The 14,310-nt window shown below is 45.0% G+C and overlaps 1 protein-coding gene across 2 annotated transcripts in view; it reads left to right on the top strand.

Annotated features, from left to right (window-relative positions):
• The window catches only part of LOC124001144 (FHF complex subunit HOOK interacting protein 1A-like), a 44,659-nt gene that overhangs the window by 10,525 nt on the left and 19,824 nt on the right, over positions 1-14,310 (top strand). Inside the window, exons 2-3 of one of the 2 annotated variants that reach the window (XM_046307737.1) lie at positions 9,701-9,776; positions 11,851-12,090. The gene's annotated coding sequence lies outside the window, so the exon portion shown is untranslated. The remainder of the gene's footprint in view (positions 1-9,700; positions 9,777-11,850; positions 12,091-14,310) is intronic. The other variant, XM_046307738.1, reaches the window with a different exon arrangement.

The raw sequence follows: 14,310 nt of genomic DNA, 5'->3' as shown, positions 1-14,310 counted from the left end.
GGGGAGGTACCTGGTAGGTTCATTGATAATTTGTGTGAGATTGAGGGCATCAAGTTTAGATTGTAGGATGGCTGGGGTGTTAAGCATGTTCCAGTTTAGGTCGCCTAGCAGCACGATCTCTGAAGATGGGGGGGGGGGGGGGATCAGTTCACATATGGTGTCCAGAGCACAGCTGGGGGCAGAGGGTGGTCTATAGCAGGCGGAAACGGTGAGAGACTTGTTTTTAGAGAGGTGGATTTTTAAAAGTAGGAGTTCAAATTGTTTGGGTACAGACATGGATAGTAGGACAGAACTCTGCAGGCTATCTTTGCAGTAGATTGCAACACCGCCCCCTTTGGCAGTTCTATCTTGTCTGAAAATGTAGTTTGGAATTAAAATTTCAGACTTAGTGGTGGTCTTCATAAGCCAGGATTCAGACACAGCTAGAACATCCGGGTTGGCAGAGTGTGCTAAAGCAGTGAATAGAACAAACATAGAGAGGAGGCTTCTAATGTTAACATGCATGAAACCAAGGCTATTACGGTTACAGAAGTGATCAAACGAGAGCGACCGGGGAATAGGAGTGGAGCTAGGCACTGCAGGGCCTGGATTCACCTCTACATCGCCAGAGGAACAGAGGAGGAGTAGACTAAGGGTACGGCTAAAAGCAATAAGAATTGGTCGTCTAGAACGTCTGGAACAGAGAGTAAAAGGAGGTTTCTGGGGGCGATAAAATAGCATCAAGGTATAATGTACAGACAAAGGTATGGTAGGATGTGAATACAGTGGAGGTAAACCTAGGTATTGAGTGATGAAGAGAGAGATATTGTCTCTAGAAACATAATTGAAACCAGGAGATGTCATTGCATGTGTGGGTGGTGGAACTAATAGGTTGGATAAGGTATAGTGAGCAGGACTAGAGGCTCTACAGTGAAATAAGCGAATAAACACTAACCAGAACAGCAATGGACAAGGCATATTGACATTAAGGAGAGGCATGCTTAGTCGAGTGAGTAGAGAGGTTGGTTGGGGGTCACGGCGATTTAGACAGCTAGCCAGGCCATCGGTAGCAAGCTAGCATAGGATGGAGGTCTGTTATTAGCCACCTCTTGCGTTCCGTCAGGTAGAGGGGATTCCGTGTGGTAGAGGGGATTAATCCAAATCACACAACAACAACAAAAAACAATAGATATAGTTATAGAGGCCCAAGAAGAAAAATAATAATAATAATACAAATAAATAAATAAATTGTCCGATTGTATATTCAGATAGCAGCCGTTAAGAAAGCTAACGGTTAGCGGGCCGCAGATGGGCGTTCAGGTAACGTCGCGACGGAGGAGCCAGCCGGATAACTCCTTAGGGTAGATAACGTCAGCAGTCCAGTTGTGAAGGCCAGGCCGGATAGGTGATTGTAGCCCAGGAGTGATTGATGGAACTCTTCAGCTGGCTAGCTCCGGAATAATTGATGTTTGCTCCGGAATCGACGAAAGCCGATAGTCACACGGATAGCAGCTAGCTAGCTGTGAGATCCAGGTATGAATGTCCAGAGTTAGCAGTTGAAATCCAGGGACATGGAGAGAAAAATTGGTCCGGTATGTTCTGTTCCGAGCCGCGCCATACAAAACTGGCGATAGATTTTCGAGCTAAAGGATAGCTGATGACCACAAACCGTGGTTAGCTGAATACTAACGATTAGCCAGTACGGAAGCTAACTAGCTTCTGATTAGCTTCTGATTAGCTTCTGATTAGCTTCTGATTAGCTCCTGGCTAGCTCCTGGCTAGCTCCTGGCTAGCTCCTGGCTAGCTCCTGGCTAGCTCCTGGCTAGCTTCTTGGAGGATTACAGATTTGAGGTAAATAATACTTTTTTAAATAAATATAAATTGGTGAGGCGGGTTGCAGGAGAGTTTTGAAGATGAGTTTATGGAAAATTAAAAGAAATATATAAAAAGGTATGTGAAAAAAAGTTGTAAATATATACGGGCGGGACACAACAAGACGAGGACAAAAGACGTCTGAACTGCTATGCCATCTTGGAATCCAACTAACGAAATGTCCCCAGTTGGTCAAATTTCTGTTAATTTACTATTCTTGTGGGGAACCCACAAGTATAGTTACACACACACACATACTGCAAGAATCACTTCACACACTCCCTGGATCACTGACAAGTTAACCTGCACTTGAAGGCTGTATTTTGTACCATTGTCTCCTGTGTTGTCTACTACTCACCTGTCTCAGTATTATTGAACCGTTCAAACTAGCCTTATCTCACTGTAGCAGGCTGTGCAGCTCTCTGTATCCCTGTCTCAGAGTCTCATGGAAGTCATTATTATGCAGTGGCTCAAGGGATTGTTTTAGCCACTCTGAATGCAGGCAGCATGTTGCTGTGCCATTATGTGCTGTTCCTAATGCTGTGGGAAAGAGAACGCTGGGTGTGTCAGCCTGGGTATGCATTTTATAATATGTGTTGATCCTCTGGGGTGTTTGGCTCTAATCCATTCAGCTTGTTGACCCCCCCCAGGCCTCCTCCCTCCCTAGCAGGTAATGAGGAGGTGAGCTGATGTGTTTGAACCTGTTAATCAACCTCCTCCACTGAGCTCAGAGGTGGGAACACTGACTGAACGCAGCACGTGTTGAGCACCTTCCTCAGCCAACCTACACCTCAGCCTATAACCTTCAGCTGGTGTTTAACACAGAATCACAGTCCTATCTGATAAGGCCCTTTATGGCTTTTACCCTTTTGTATTAGGTTGTTAATGGGCACAGCTGTTGAGTCCCTTCATGTTGATGTTTCATTTCAGAAATACGACTGACTGTTGATGAGAGTAAGTAAGTTGCCTCAGAATGATTGTTGAGTGTTGATTGGTACTCTGTTTTAATGTAGCCAACACAGATGGGCTTCAGAGAAATGTATATTTGTGATGTTATGAGCGTTCCTAGTCTGGTCCATTAGTCCTAGACCAGGCCCTGCCATTGGTCCATTAGTCCTAGACCAGACCTTGACACTGACCAGGACATCATTATAGGCTCTGTCTGAAGAGGACAGGCGCTCTTCCTGATAGAGCTTAATGATCTCACATCAGTCACAAAGTCCAGATGCACAGGCTATGGGAGTGTGGTGGACTAATGTATTGGTTGGTGGTTCAGTCGACAGTATTGAAAAATGCCATGTATACATTTAACTAATTTAAGAAGCAGACACTCGACTACTAATTAATATTGTGAAAAAGAGTTCTCATTGCTTGGTGGGTGTAACAATATGGATACCTAGAATTCATTCGATTTAAATGTCTGGCCTCAGAGGTAGGAATCACGTACAGCAACATGTTCAGAAAGAGTAAAAAAAAGCCAGTGTACTGCAAGTTAGGACAGCCTTGTGAGTGCTACTGTAGGTGTGGCTTTTCAACTATCTATCATGACCTCCCCTAGTGTGTGAAACACCTGCCGAGAGGGAGACGCCTTTTACATCTCACAGCTTTAGAAACAGGAGCCACTCTGTCACCAGAACCACTCTGTCAGAATATACACACATTGATGATGCTTACAAAACCTCTGTCCTTAGGCAAACATTCTATCCTGTCATCGGTGGCTCTGCCTGTGTTATCTCCTGTGAAAAGGTCTCAAAGCTCTTCATCTTTTGTTACATGTGAAGCCTCCCTCCCTCCCTCCCTCCCAGCCCATCCATTGAATAACACGTTCAAAAGATGACGTAACAAGATAGACTTCACTTTCTATAGCTTTATCTCAATGTATTTACCATGGCAGTTAGCTAGGTCTCTCTACCTAACTCTGACTAGTACTTGTTGCTTTGTGTATAGTCAACCAGTAACCAATTTTAGAAAGACCCATGACACAGTGTGAAGAAAATGGTCTCTTCATCTGGTAGAATTCAGTGTTGAACTTCAACACTCTTCTCTCCTAATTCCCTGTATACAGACTGATGAGTCCAATACTTCTGCTGTAATCTGGAGAATATTATTTTAGCAGCAAGGGGTCTGGAACCTGGTAGAGATGCCAGCCACGGCCATTTTGGGGACAGTGTGTGGTTTAGACGTACATGGCATGCACTGGTTGAATAGGGATGTAGGCTACTGTGGTACTACAGTGTATTTTGTACTTGGCTACTTTCATTACTCAGGAGACACTTATACACATTCGGTGACTATTATAGCATGTATAGCATAGGCCTATGTTATAGCATTGTTATGTCAGGAGGACATAAGCAAATGTCAATGCAGTGATGTTTCTAAACCCAAGGCGAAACTAACACAATGTTGACAGAGAACACTGTCAGCAGGTCACTGTCCTCTAATCTAACAGGTTCTTAGAATGAATTTAACAGTAGCATGGGGAATGTGGTGTTGATCTCTTCAAGCTCGCTCGCTCTCTCTCTCTCTCTCTCTCTCTCTGTCCCTTCACTTTATTTCTCTGTCCCTCTTTCTCTCTCTCTCTGTATCTCTTGCTCTCTCATTCTTTCTCTCTCATCCTGTCATTCTCTGTCTCTTTCTCTCCATCTCTTTTTCCCTTTCCCCCTGCGCTTCCTTAGCAAAATCAATATGGTGGTATGCTGCTATATTTAATTTATCATCATTCTAGTTTGACTGTGGTGGTATGGCTTTAAAACACTGCTATAGTTGGCCTATTTGTTCCTCTCAATTCTCCATGTTCCTTATCTCTACTAGGCTTCAAAGCAGGTTTGATGTTCTCCTGGTGTTGCTGTTCCGTATTCCCTCACTCACACGAAGCTCTCTGTGGAGTTAACCTCCACCCCAAGGGGAAATCATCTCACCCTGTATACTCTGACCCAAACCCTTCAGAAATAACATCTGGTCATGAATGGCAGAAACCATGGTTAGAGGATGACACTAGGTCTGTGGGCGAGAGGGGGATGGAACTAGATTCGATAGTGCTGCTAGGTAACGGATGTGTTTTGAAACGGTGGAAGCTCCTGTAGTGGATTCATGTCCTCTGTGTGCCAGTAGGAGTGGGTAATGAGCAAGAGCAGTGTGGAGGTTTCTCTTTCCTTTGTACTTGTGAGAGTGGGGATGGAGAAAGATAATGACAGAATGAGATCATCATCATCACTTGCAGTTGTCATCATTCAGTTTCATCACCATCTAGGCTACATCGTAATCTTTCATCAGTGACTCAGGTCTCTGATCCCAACAGGGGTTCTTTACTGTGCCCGATCACAGCAGGAGGTCTGTTCCATTTCACCTCCTTTTGGAATAAATGAGCCACAAGTAGTGTGTTACTACATATGTCCTCATGATCAATGAGACTATTGATTCATTATTGATCCAGATTAGTCACCGGCTCGCTCCAAAACAGAAAAAAAACGACTGAATGTTTACAGCGCTCACTGCTTAAAGCAGCATGCCTCTTCTTCCCTTTTCAACTCTGTTCAAGTGCCTCCAAAGTGTGTGTGTGTGTGTCTGGCTGAGGTTCGCAACAGGGGTCCTTAGTCAACACTCCTGTTTTCAAAGGGAGATGCTGATTTCAAGACTTCTTCAGAGCTTTTCTGTTTATCCAGTCTCTGGCGTTTGGGGCTATGGACACACACACACACACACACACACACACACACACACACACACACACACACACACACACACACACACACACACACACACACACACACACACACACACACACACACACACACACACACACACACACACACACACACACACACACACACACACACAGTTTTCTGGGCTCTCCCAGAAACATTATAAATTGAGTTGATTACACAGGCATAAAAAATAATAAAGATGACTACATTCATTGTGTGAAAGCAAAGCACCATCTCCCCGTTGCTGCTCTTTATAGAAATGGTGCCCCATCTCCTTGCTGCTCCTCTTTATAGAAGTGGTGCCCCATCTCCATAGAAGTGGTGCCCCATCTCCTTGGTGATCCTCTTTATAGAAATGGTGCCCCATCTCCTTGGTGCTCCTCTTTATAGAAGTGGTGCCCCATCTCCTTGGTGCTCCTCTTTATAGAAGTGGTGCCCCATCTCCTTGCTGCTCCTCTTTATAGAAGTGGTGCCCCATCTCCTTGCTGCTCCTCTTTATAGAAGTGGTGCCCCATCTCCTTGGTGCACCTCTTTATAGAAGTGGTGCCCCATCTCCTTGGTGATCCTCTTTATAGAAGTGGTGCCCCATCTCCTTGGTGATCCTCTTTGTGGAAGTGGTGCCCCATCTCCTTGGTGATCCTCTTTATAGAAATGGTGCCCCATCTCCCTGGTGCTCCTCTTTATAGAAGTGGTGCCCCATCTCCTTGGTGATCCTCTTTATAGAAGTGGTGCCCCGTCTCCTTGGTGCTCCTCTTTATAGAAGTGGTGCCCCGTCTCCTTGGTGTTACTCTTTATAGAAGTGGTGCCCCGTCTCCCTGGTGCTCCTCTTTATAGAAGTGGTGCCCCATCTCCTTGGTGTTACTCTTTATAGAAGTGGTGCCCCGTCTCTCTGGTGCTCCTCTTTATAGAAGTGGTGCCCCGTCTCCCTGGTGCTTGTCTTTATAGAAGTGGTGCACCATCTCCTTGGTGTTACTCTTTATAGAAATGGTGCCCCATCTCCTTGGTGATCCTCTTTATAGAAATGGTGCCCCATCTCCTTGGTGATCCTCTTTATAGAAGTGGTGCCCCATCTCCTTGGTGATCCTCTTTATAGAAGTGGTGCCCCATCTCCTTGGTGCTCCTCTTTATAGAAGTGGTGCCCCATCTCCTTGGTGCTCCTCTTTATAGAAGTGGTGCCCCATCTCCTTGGTGCTCCTCTTTATAGAAGTGGTGCCCCATCTCCTTGCTGCTCCTCTTTATAGAAGTGGTTCCCCATCTCCTTGGTGATCCTCTTTATTGAAGTGGTGCCCCATCTCCTTGGTGATCCTCTTTATAGAAGTGGTGCCCCGTCTCCTTGGTGACCCTCTTTATAGAAGTGGTGCCCCGTCTCCCTGGTGCTCCTCTTTATAGAAGTGGTGCCCCGTCTCCTTGGTGTTACTCTTTATAGAAGTGGTGCCCCGTCTCTCTGGTGCTCCTCTTTATAGAAGTGGTGCCCCGTCTCTCTGGTGCTCCTCTTTATAGAAGTGGTGCCCCGTCTCTCTGGTGCTCCTCTTTATAGAAGTGGTGCCCCGTCTCCCTGGTGCTGCTCTTTATAGAAGTGGTGCCCCATCTCCTTGCTGCTCCTCTTTATAGAAGTGGTGCCCCATCTCCTTGCTGATCCTCTTTATAGAAGTGGTGCCCCATCTCCCTGCTGCTGCTCTTTATAGAAGTGGTGCCCCATCTCCCTGGTGCTCCTCTTTATAGAAGTGGTGCCCCATCTCCCTGGTGCTCCTCTTTATAGAAATGGTGCCCCATCTCCCTGCTGCTCCTCTTTATAGAAGTGGTGCCCCATCTCCTTGGTGCACTTCTTTATAGAAGTGGTGCCCTATTTTGAGACTTGACAGTATGTTGCTTGGCTCTATTTTGAGCAAGTGGAGCATCTCCTCTCCAGGCAATATAGTAGTATCCTCAATATGTCTTCCAACTGCAGTGCACTATGCAGTTAGGTTACAGTAGGTGAGTGTGTGTAATTTAGGTCATATTTTCCTCATAGAAAGGAAGTACTGAGGGGAGTAGCTACATTTCTGTCTCCAGTGTCTCAGATTAGTTACTAGTTGTTGGTGTTTTCGGTAACTGGTGTGGAGTCTGTAGTCATACATTTTTGACCCCTAATTTCCTGGGATTATAATTGTTTTTTAGAATGATTCAGTGTCAATCCCAGCATAATTTAATTTTAAAATGTAGCTTCCTATAACAGGAATGAAAAACAAATTTAGGATGGGTTAAAGCTCATTGCTCATCACTGACTGACTCTATTTTCGAGCCGTGGCACACTGTAGAGTTACCTCTTAATGTACTGGGACTGGGAGGATGTCCATTTTTTTAAATGGAACCGTTATGCAACTAGGCAGTTAGGAACAATTTACAACGATGGCCTACACCGGCCAAACCTGGACAACGCTGGGTCACCCTATGTGTGCCACCCTATGGGACTCTGAACGACAGCCGGTTGTGATGCAGCCTGGATATAATATGCAGGAGTGTTAAGCTACAAACAGTACTGAGCTATACAGGGACATATTAGCCCAGTAGTGAGGTTTAAAAGGAACTCAGTCATACTCCAACCATATTAAGAAGAAACCAAGATGGCCAAGATACAAACAGAATCTTCAGTTTGATTCTAGGACACAGTAGTTGCTAGTGCATTGTTGTCTGAGTCCAGGTTAGGTAGGTTAACCACTATAAAAGTACAACGCTAATCTACCACCAGGCCTGTTTTGACCCCATGAGGTTGAGGACACAGACTCTGAGGTAATGTGTCTGTCTGTGGAAGGAGAGGACGTATTACTGTGGCATTAAGACTGAGCAGAGACGCAGCCAACTGGAGGAACCCAACAGACTGCTACTACTGTCTCTCTCTACCCTATAATTGGGGGTCATGCATCTGGCTGGGACACTAAGAAGAGGACTGTAATAGTATCTCCCACTGTCTCCAGTATGTTGTGTTTTTAAAACAGACCCAATGAGAAGAGTGCTTGTTATAGGAAGGAGCTGAGCTTTGGTGAATATGTTATCTGGTGAGTTGTTTATGTCCAGTTATGGGTCTAGTTGGTAGCAGTGCAGCACTATAGTGGGGCTTTTTAGTGTGAAACTAAGAACTTGTTACAAATCTGTACTTGAGAGGTTTAGTGCTTTATGGCTTCTCTATATGGGAGAGTAGTGTGTGAGAGTGAATGGAGGTGTGGATTCCTTTAGAGCACACCCCCTCTCCTCCTTTCCACTCCCCTCTCCTCTCTGTTTGCATTGACCCAGCTGGACCTGGACCCCCACTTCCCCTCCATGGGTGGAGCAGGTCCCTGGAGGAACTACAGCCACAGTCTGGGCAGTGGGGGGCTGACACAGACACACACACACACACACACACTGAGCTCCGACTGTGGTTATTGTTTACAATACATCATGCCGATATGATCTTCAGGGAAACATTTAGGAGTTGTCGCTACAGAGTAAGTCAACTTGGACATGACTGGTGGTTGTCGGTGGGGTCGAGAATGCCTAGAATGTTTTAGCTTATGTTTTATTTGACGTGTGTGGACTTCCGTGATCTGGCCTTCCTCTAAGAGTGTGGTCAGTGGTTACATCGTAGAAGTAAAGTCTTTCTGCGCGCTGTAATATGTTGTGACAGGTTTCCCATGGTGCCTCAGTGTGACAGTGTCAGAGGTCATAGCATGTAGGGGAGGAGAGGGGGACTCATGGTTGACCAGAGACTCTAATTATATCACAACTCTAATTGGAGTGAACAGTAACATGATTATTCAACAAATGATGATGACATTTATTATGTTCTTTCAGAAGATGTTAGTTTGTAGTTTGGCACTGTTGTCTCCATGATTGTTTAGTGTGTGTGTGGATGTGGCGGGGGTCGTTGGATTGCTCTCTTTCTCTGTGTTACTCCCCCTCTCTCTCTCTCTCTGTATGTTACTCCCCCTCTCTCTACAGTCAGTGGTGTTCTGAGCCTCTTACTCACATCGTCCAGTCACTTCCTCACATAGCTCTAGTCTCCAGTCATTCCACTGCTCCGTACCACATTACCAGGAACTCCACTCCGTCACACTGTCTGGCAGTGCTGCTCTGAAACCTCCTCTGGTGTGTCAAAGTTAGACTTCCCTCTCTCTCTATCTCCACAGGACTGGGTTTGTCTGGATGTAAAGAGGGGACATTCTGTGTCGTCGATACAAGACGAGCAACCATGGTGAAACAGAGGTAGGAATCTCAGCGATTTCTGTCCTGGGTGACCCTGCCTCATGCATTCCTATAAGGCACGTTCCCTGTGTTAACTAAAAACAGACGTGTTTAGCTTTAGCATGAGTGTTTCAGTTTCTCTCTGGTGCCAAGCTCTGTGGCTGGTTGTTGAGTCTCTCCTCTTCAAGTGGGTCGAAACCATTCAAAAAAAAGTTTGACTTGGCCGTGATTGGTTGAGATTCCGTTTGAGGGGCAGCCTTTCTGATCTCTCATTGGTCATTGTGGTCTGACAGTCTGCAGCTGCTTCTGCTTCCAGCAGGAGGGTTACAGTTGAACTCCTGCAGTGCATGGCTGCAATTCATGTGTTGTTATTGTACACTGTATGAAGCAGACGTCTTCAATAGAAGACATTGTCCTAAAATGTTGTTTACTGACCTGGTTGATTATATGCCAGTACCTAGCAACGGCTAACTAGGTATTGTGCGTTTGTTTGCATTGTTGTCAGGTTGCGTCGGTAGCCCAGTTTTTATTTTTTATTTACTGTCTAGTTAGTCTGTTATCAACGTCTTCAAAGTGTGATCTGTTGACATGGATATAATCTGAACATCAGTTGTTCTCAGAATTATGCCCATTCGATGTGGGCACTTGGCCAATGACATCACATAGCACTAGACTCTAGAATGAAAAGCATCTGATTCTCAGAACCACCATAGTCTCCGTTCACTGTCCCCGGAGGAGCGGAAACATGCGATTCTAGGAAGATAATAGAATCCAAATATCCTCCGTCCTGAGTTATAGTCCTATTTATAACTGACCTGAGCAGGGACTGGGAGGAAGATGGCCTGTTGCACTACACCTTGTTAGCAGATAGCCAAGCTTTTGTTTGCAGCAATGGTCCTCTTTCCTGTACAATCACCTCCTTTACAAGGGAAGCAACAAATAACCCTGGCTTGCACCTATTGTTATCTGACTGTCACAGTAACATAATTAAGTTAGCAATGCCTCTGTGCATTGCAAAGTCCATCGGTGCTGGTATAAGCATAGAGAATGTATTTGTGTTTTATTTCAATCTGTGGGGATACAGGTCTAAGTGTGTAGCAGGTAAACACTAAGGCTGGAACAGTTCTGCAGTGTCTTGACAGACAAGTTATTTTTAGTACTTTTAATCATTATTTTGGTTCCCGACTGACGAGCAGTGTGAGAAACGAACACCTGACCTCACTCTCTAGATATGTGAGGGACATATTTTCACAGGCGCTTCTGGACAGAGCTAGAATCAACATAACATTAGGCTACAGACAAAGTCGACATATTTTACATACCAAAACAGTTCCCGACCATTCATGGAAAGAATAGTGTTTTATTAGTTCTTGCGGGCCCACTAGCTGGTAATACACACTCTATTGTCATGCATCATAATCTCTTCTGGTGTCACAAGATGAGTGAGTGGGTGATGAAAGTGGTGTCACTGGGACCTTATGGAATTCACTGTGCATTGTAGCCTACTAGCGAGGCGTTATGTCTGTAATTCTGTGGTCCTCTGTAGATCAGTTGCTAGAGCATGGAGCTTGCAATGCCAGCATAGTGGGTTCAATTCCCGGGACCGCCCATACTTACAAATGTCGCTTTGGAAAAAAGCGTCTGCTAAATGGCTTATAATATTACAAAGCCATCACCACTTTTCCCTGGGTAAGCATTTTGACAGGCACTTGTCGAGCTGAGGAATAGAGGGCATGGTTTGTGCCACCGGCTGAGTGTCTCCCCCTCTCGCTCGCTCTCTGCCTGTGCCCTGTCATTGTTTTCCCTCTCTTTTCTCTCGCATGCCTAGCTGCTGTGAATCCAGGGGGAGAGGGGGAGAGAAGACCGTGTTGCAGGCTGCTGCAGTGTTTGTGTGGTTTATTTCGCTAGTGGTCAACTGTACAGTATGTCCCAATCAATCACCCTGAATCTGTCCTATGGCTACAGTAGTCTTAATCTGTCAGCTACTACTACAGTATGCCATAGTATGTATTGTTATAGGTTTGAACAATGACAAATGACTGATTCACCATCTGCATGTACAGGATGATGACATGATGTTTTCTGTGTTCTGCAGATCCCCAGTGTTCCCTCATCCCCCTGTGCAAGTGGTCTCAGCTGGTCTCAAGTGAGGACTCTCCCCCTCTACCCCTTTCCGTCCTGTGTAATGGTTTAACCCACACGAGATCTGGTCACCATGATGATGGCCTCCATGGTTGCCAATGGAAACAGGGATGGCAGACAGGGGGAGGCCCTGGTCCTGAAAGGGGTGGACCCAGAGACCTGCATGATCGTGTTTAAGAACCACTGGGCACAGGTGAACAAAACCACAATAACTTCAGCTCAAAACCCTCATTTAACTTGTATAGCTCAATCTCGTAGAACCCAGAACCTAACTCAAACCCTCAGAACACTAAATGCATATCATTGTAGGCCAATCACTTTAACCCAGAAGCTCTTCCTCAAACTCTTAAAACACAAACTCTTATAATTGGAACCATAACTCCAAACCCCACTGCAGAACCTAGAACACAAACATTTCCTAAATCCTACAACCTAAACTCCTACAATCCCGCCCATGAACGTGAACCCTCTCAGGCCCAGATCTCATTGTGGTAACTGAACGGCTACAGTATGTAACTGAAATAATGACTGTCTACTGGCTCCTCCCTTCTCTATTCAGCCTCAGTTCACCCCAGTGGGAGGGAGTTGGCAGGAGTCTCCACCCCTCAGCTACAGAGAATAGAATACAGTAAGGCCTGGAAACACAAACATAATTTACTATAAAATGGGGTTGGAGCTCACATTGCTGGACATAGAACAGTAACAACACAGTAAAAACACAACCAAGAGGCCTGGAATTATGTTCAATCTGTTTCATTTTTGTGTATCATTCTCAGCATTTATCATTTTTTTTTTTTTTTTTTACCTTTTATTTAACTAGGCAAGTCAGTTAAGAATTACGGCCTACCCCGGCCAAACCCTAACCAGGATGACGCTGGGCCAAATGTGTGCAGCTCTATGGGATAATATAAATGTTAGGTCTGTGAAGTGCACTGTTAAGGGTTTCAACAGAATCATATTCTGAAATTTAGGACATTTCTAGAGCTTGGACACTCTCTGCAGGCAGGTTGGCACTATAATACAGCTCCAGCTGAGTCTTAATTGCTACATTTTGGCTAATTAATAGCGTGATAGGAGTGCTATTGAGTTTGGGTCTTAGCAGGCTGGGCTTTTCCAGGAATTCTAAGTAGGCACCCCCCGGGACCCTGTATTGAGGAAAACTGTTGACATTTCAGAAAAATTGGTAGACTTTCATTGACAGTCAATAGCTTCAGCCTTATCTCTCCCTCTCCAGACCCCTGTGAAATCACTGTCCTTTTGTTAGGATGTCTGAGAGAGCTGAATGTTATCCAGTCAGTGTAGGGTTGCCCAGGACAGGATGATATGTTCTGGGCAACAGTTTGTTTCATCTCACTATGGTTCTATACAGATACCAGTACACAAAGGGAACTATATTGATTTATCTCTATGTACCAGTACATGTTATCCATTATCCTGACGGCTCCATGCCTCCACCTCCATGTATTACTAGTCAGTCCAGTCAGTGGTTAGAAAAGGCCACTTGATCATCTATAGTCCTACTGTGTTACCCAGCTATGTCCTCAAAGCTATTTGTTACACCAGAAATACACAACAGAATTGTAGACAGACCTGAGTGAAGTAGCAACTTTAATATGACACCCATCACTACTCCTCTTCCTTCCCTTCTTCACTCATCCTGTGCGGTTACCGCGCTATCATGCCTGGATCAATCAGTCACCTGGGGGCTCTGTCTCAGTCAGCCAGTCTGGCTCTCCCTCCTGCTCTCAGTGGACTTCCCCTCGCCATGGTAGCAGGGCCTGGTGGGGACAGTGCGCTCATTGTTGTGACTCTATGAATGGTTCCTCCCATGTCTGGGTTGTGTTCATTAAAGGAATGTTTTAAAACTTAGTGAAACAGGGAGGTACTACCTGAACCTTTCCAATGAGAATACAGATTTGAGTTTTTCCCAGGCAACATAACTTTTTTCATGCATTGTGGGCTACTGAACACAGTCCTGTATTCATTAGTGAGGCTTATGTAGGGAGGTCCTACTAGAGGGACTGACTATCTACACACTAAGTCACAAACATATAGAGGACAAAACAGCCTTATACACTTTCATATCAAGCTGATTTACCATCAATATATTGATATTATGTGCATGTCACTGTTAGCGTTCATTTAGTTTATGGTTCACTGTCAATATAAATGCGATCACTTGATTTGTGGTTGTCCATTTACATTTCAGTACAGAATTACGCAGGCAACAGTGGAATTGGAATATCACAAACCCAATTTATACACAATTGTAACTGCCTGGGCTTGAGATATTATATTGACATGACTCAGGCAAATGTAATCTTCGTAAAATCACAAACGATGCATCAGCTTTCCCCAATTTATTTCCCGTAGGACTTGAGTTGTATTCTCTCTCAATTCTTCCTCTTGTAAT

The sequence above is a fragment of the Oncorhynchus gorbuscha genome, linkage group LG17, assembly GCF_021184085.1.
Source record: "Oncorhynchus gorbuscha isolate QuinsamMale2020 ecotype Even-year linkage group LG17, OgorEven_v1.0, whole genome shotgun sequence".
In the NCBI taxonomy this organism is placed as follows: domain Eukaryota; kingdom Metazoa; phylum Chordata; class Actinopteri; order Salmoniformes; family Salmonidae; genus Oncorhynchus; species Oncorhynchus gorbuscha.
This window is presented reverse-complemented; position numbering and strand designations above follow the sequence as displayed.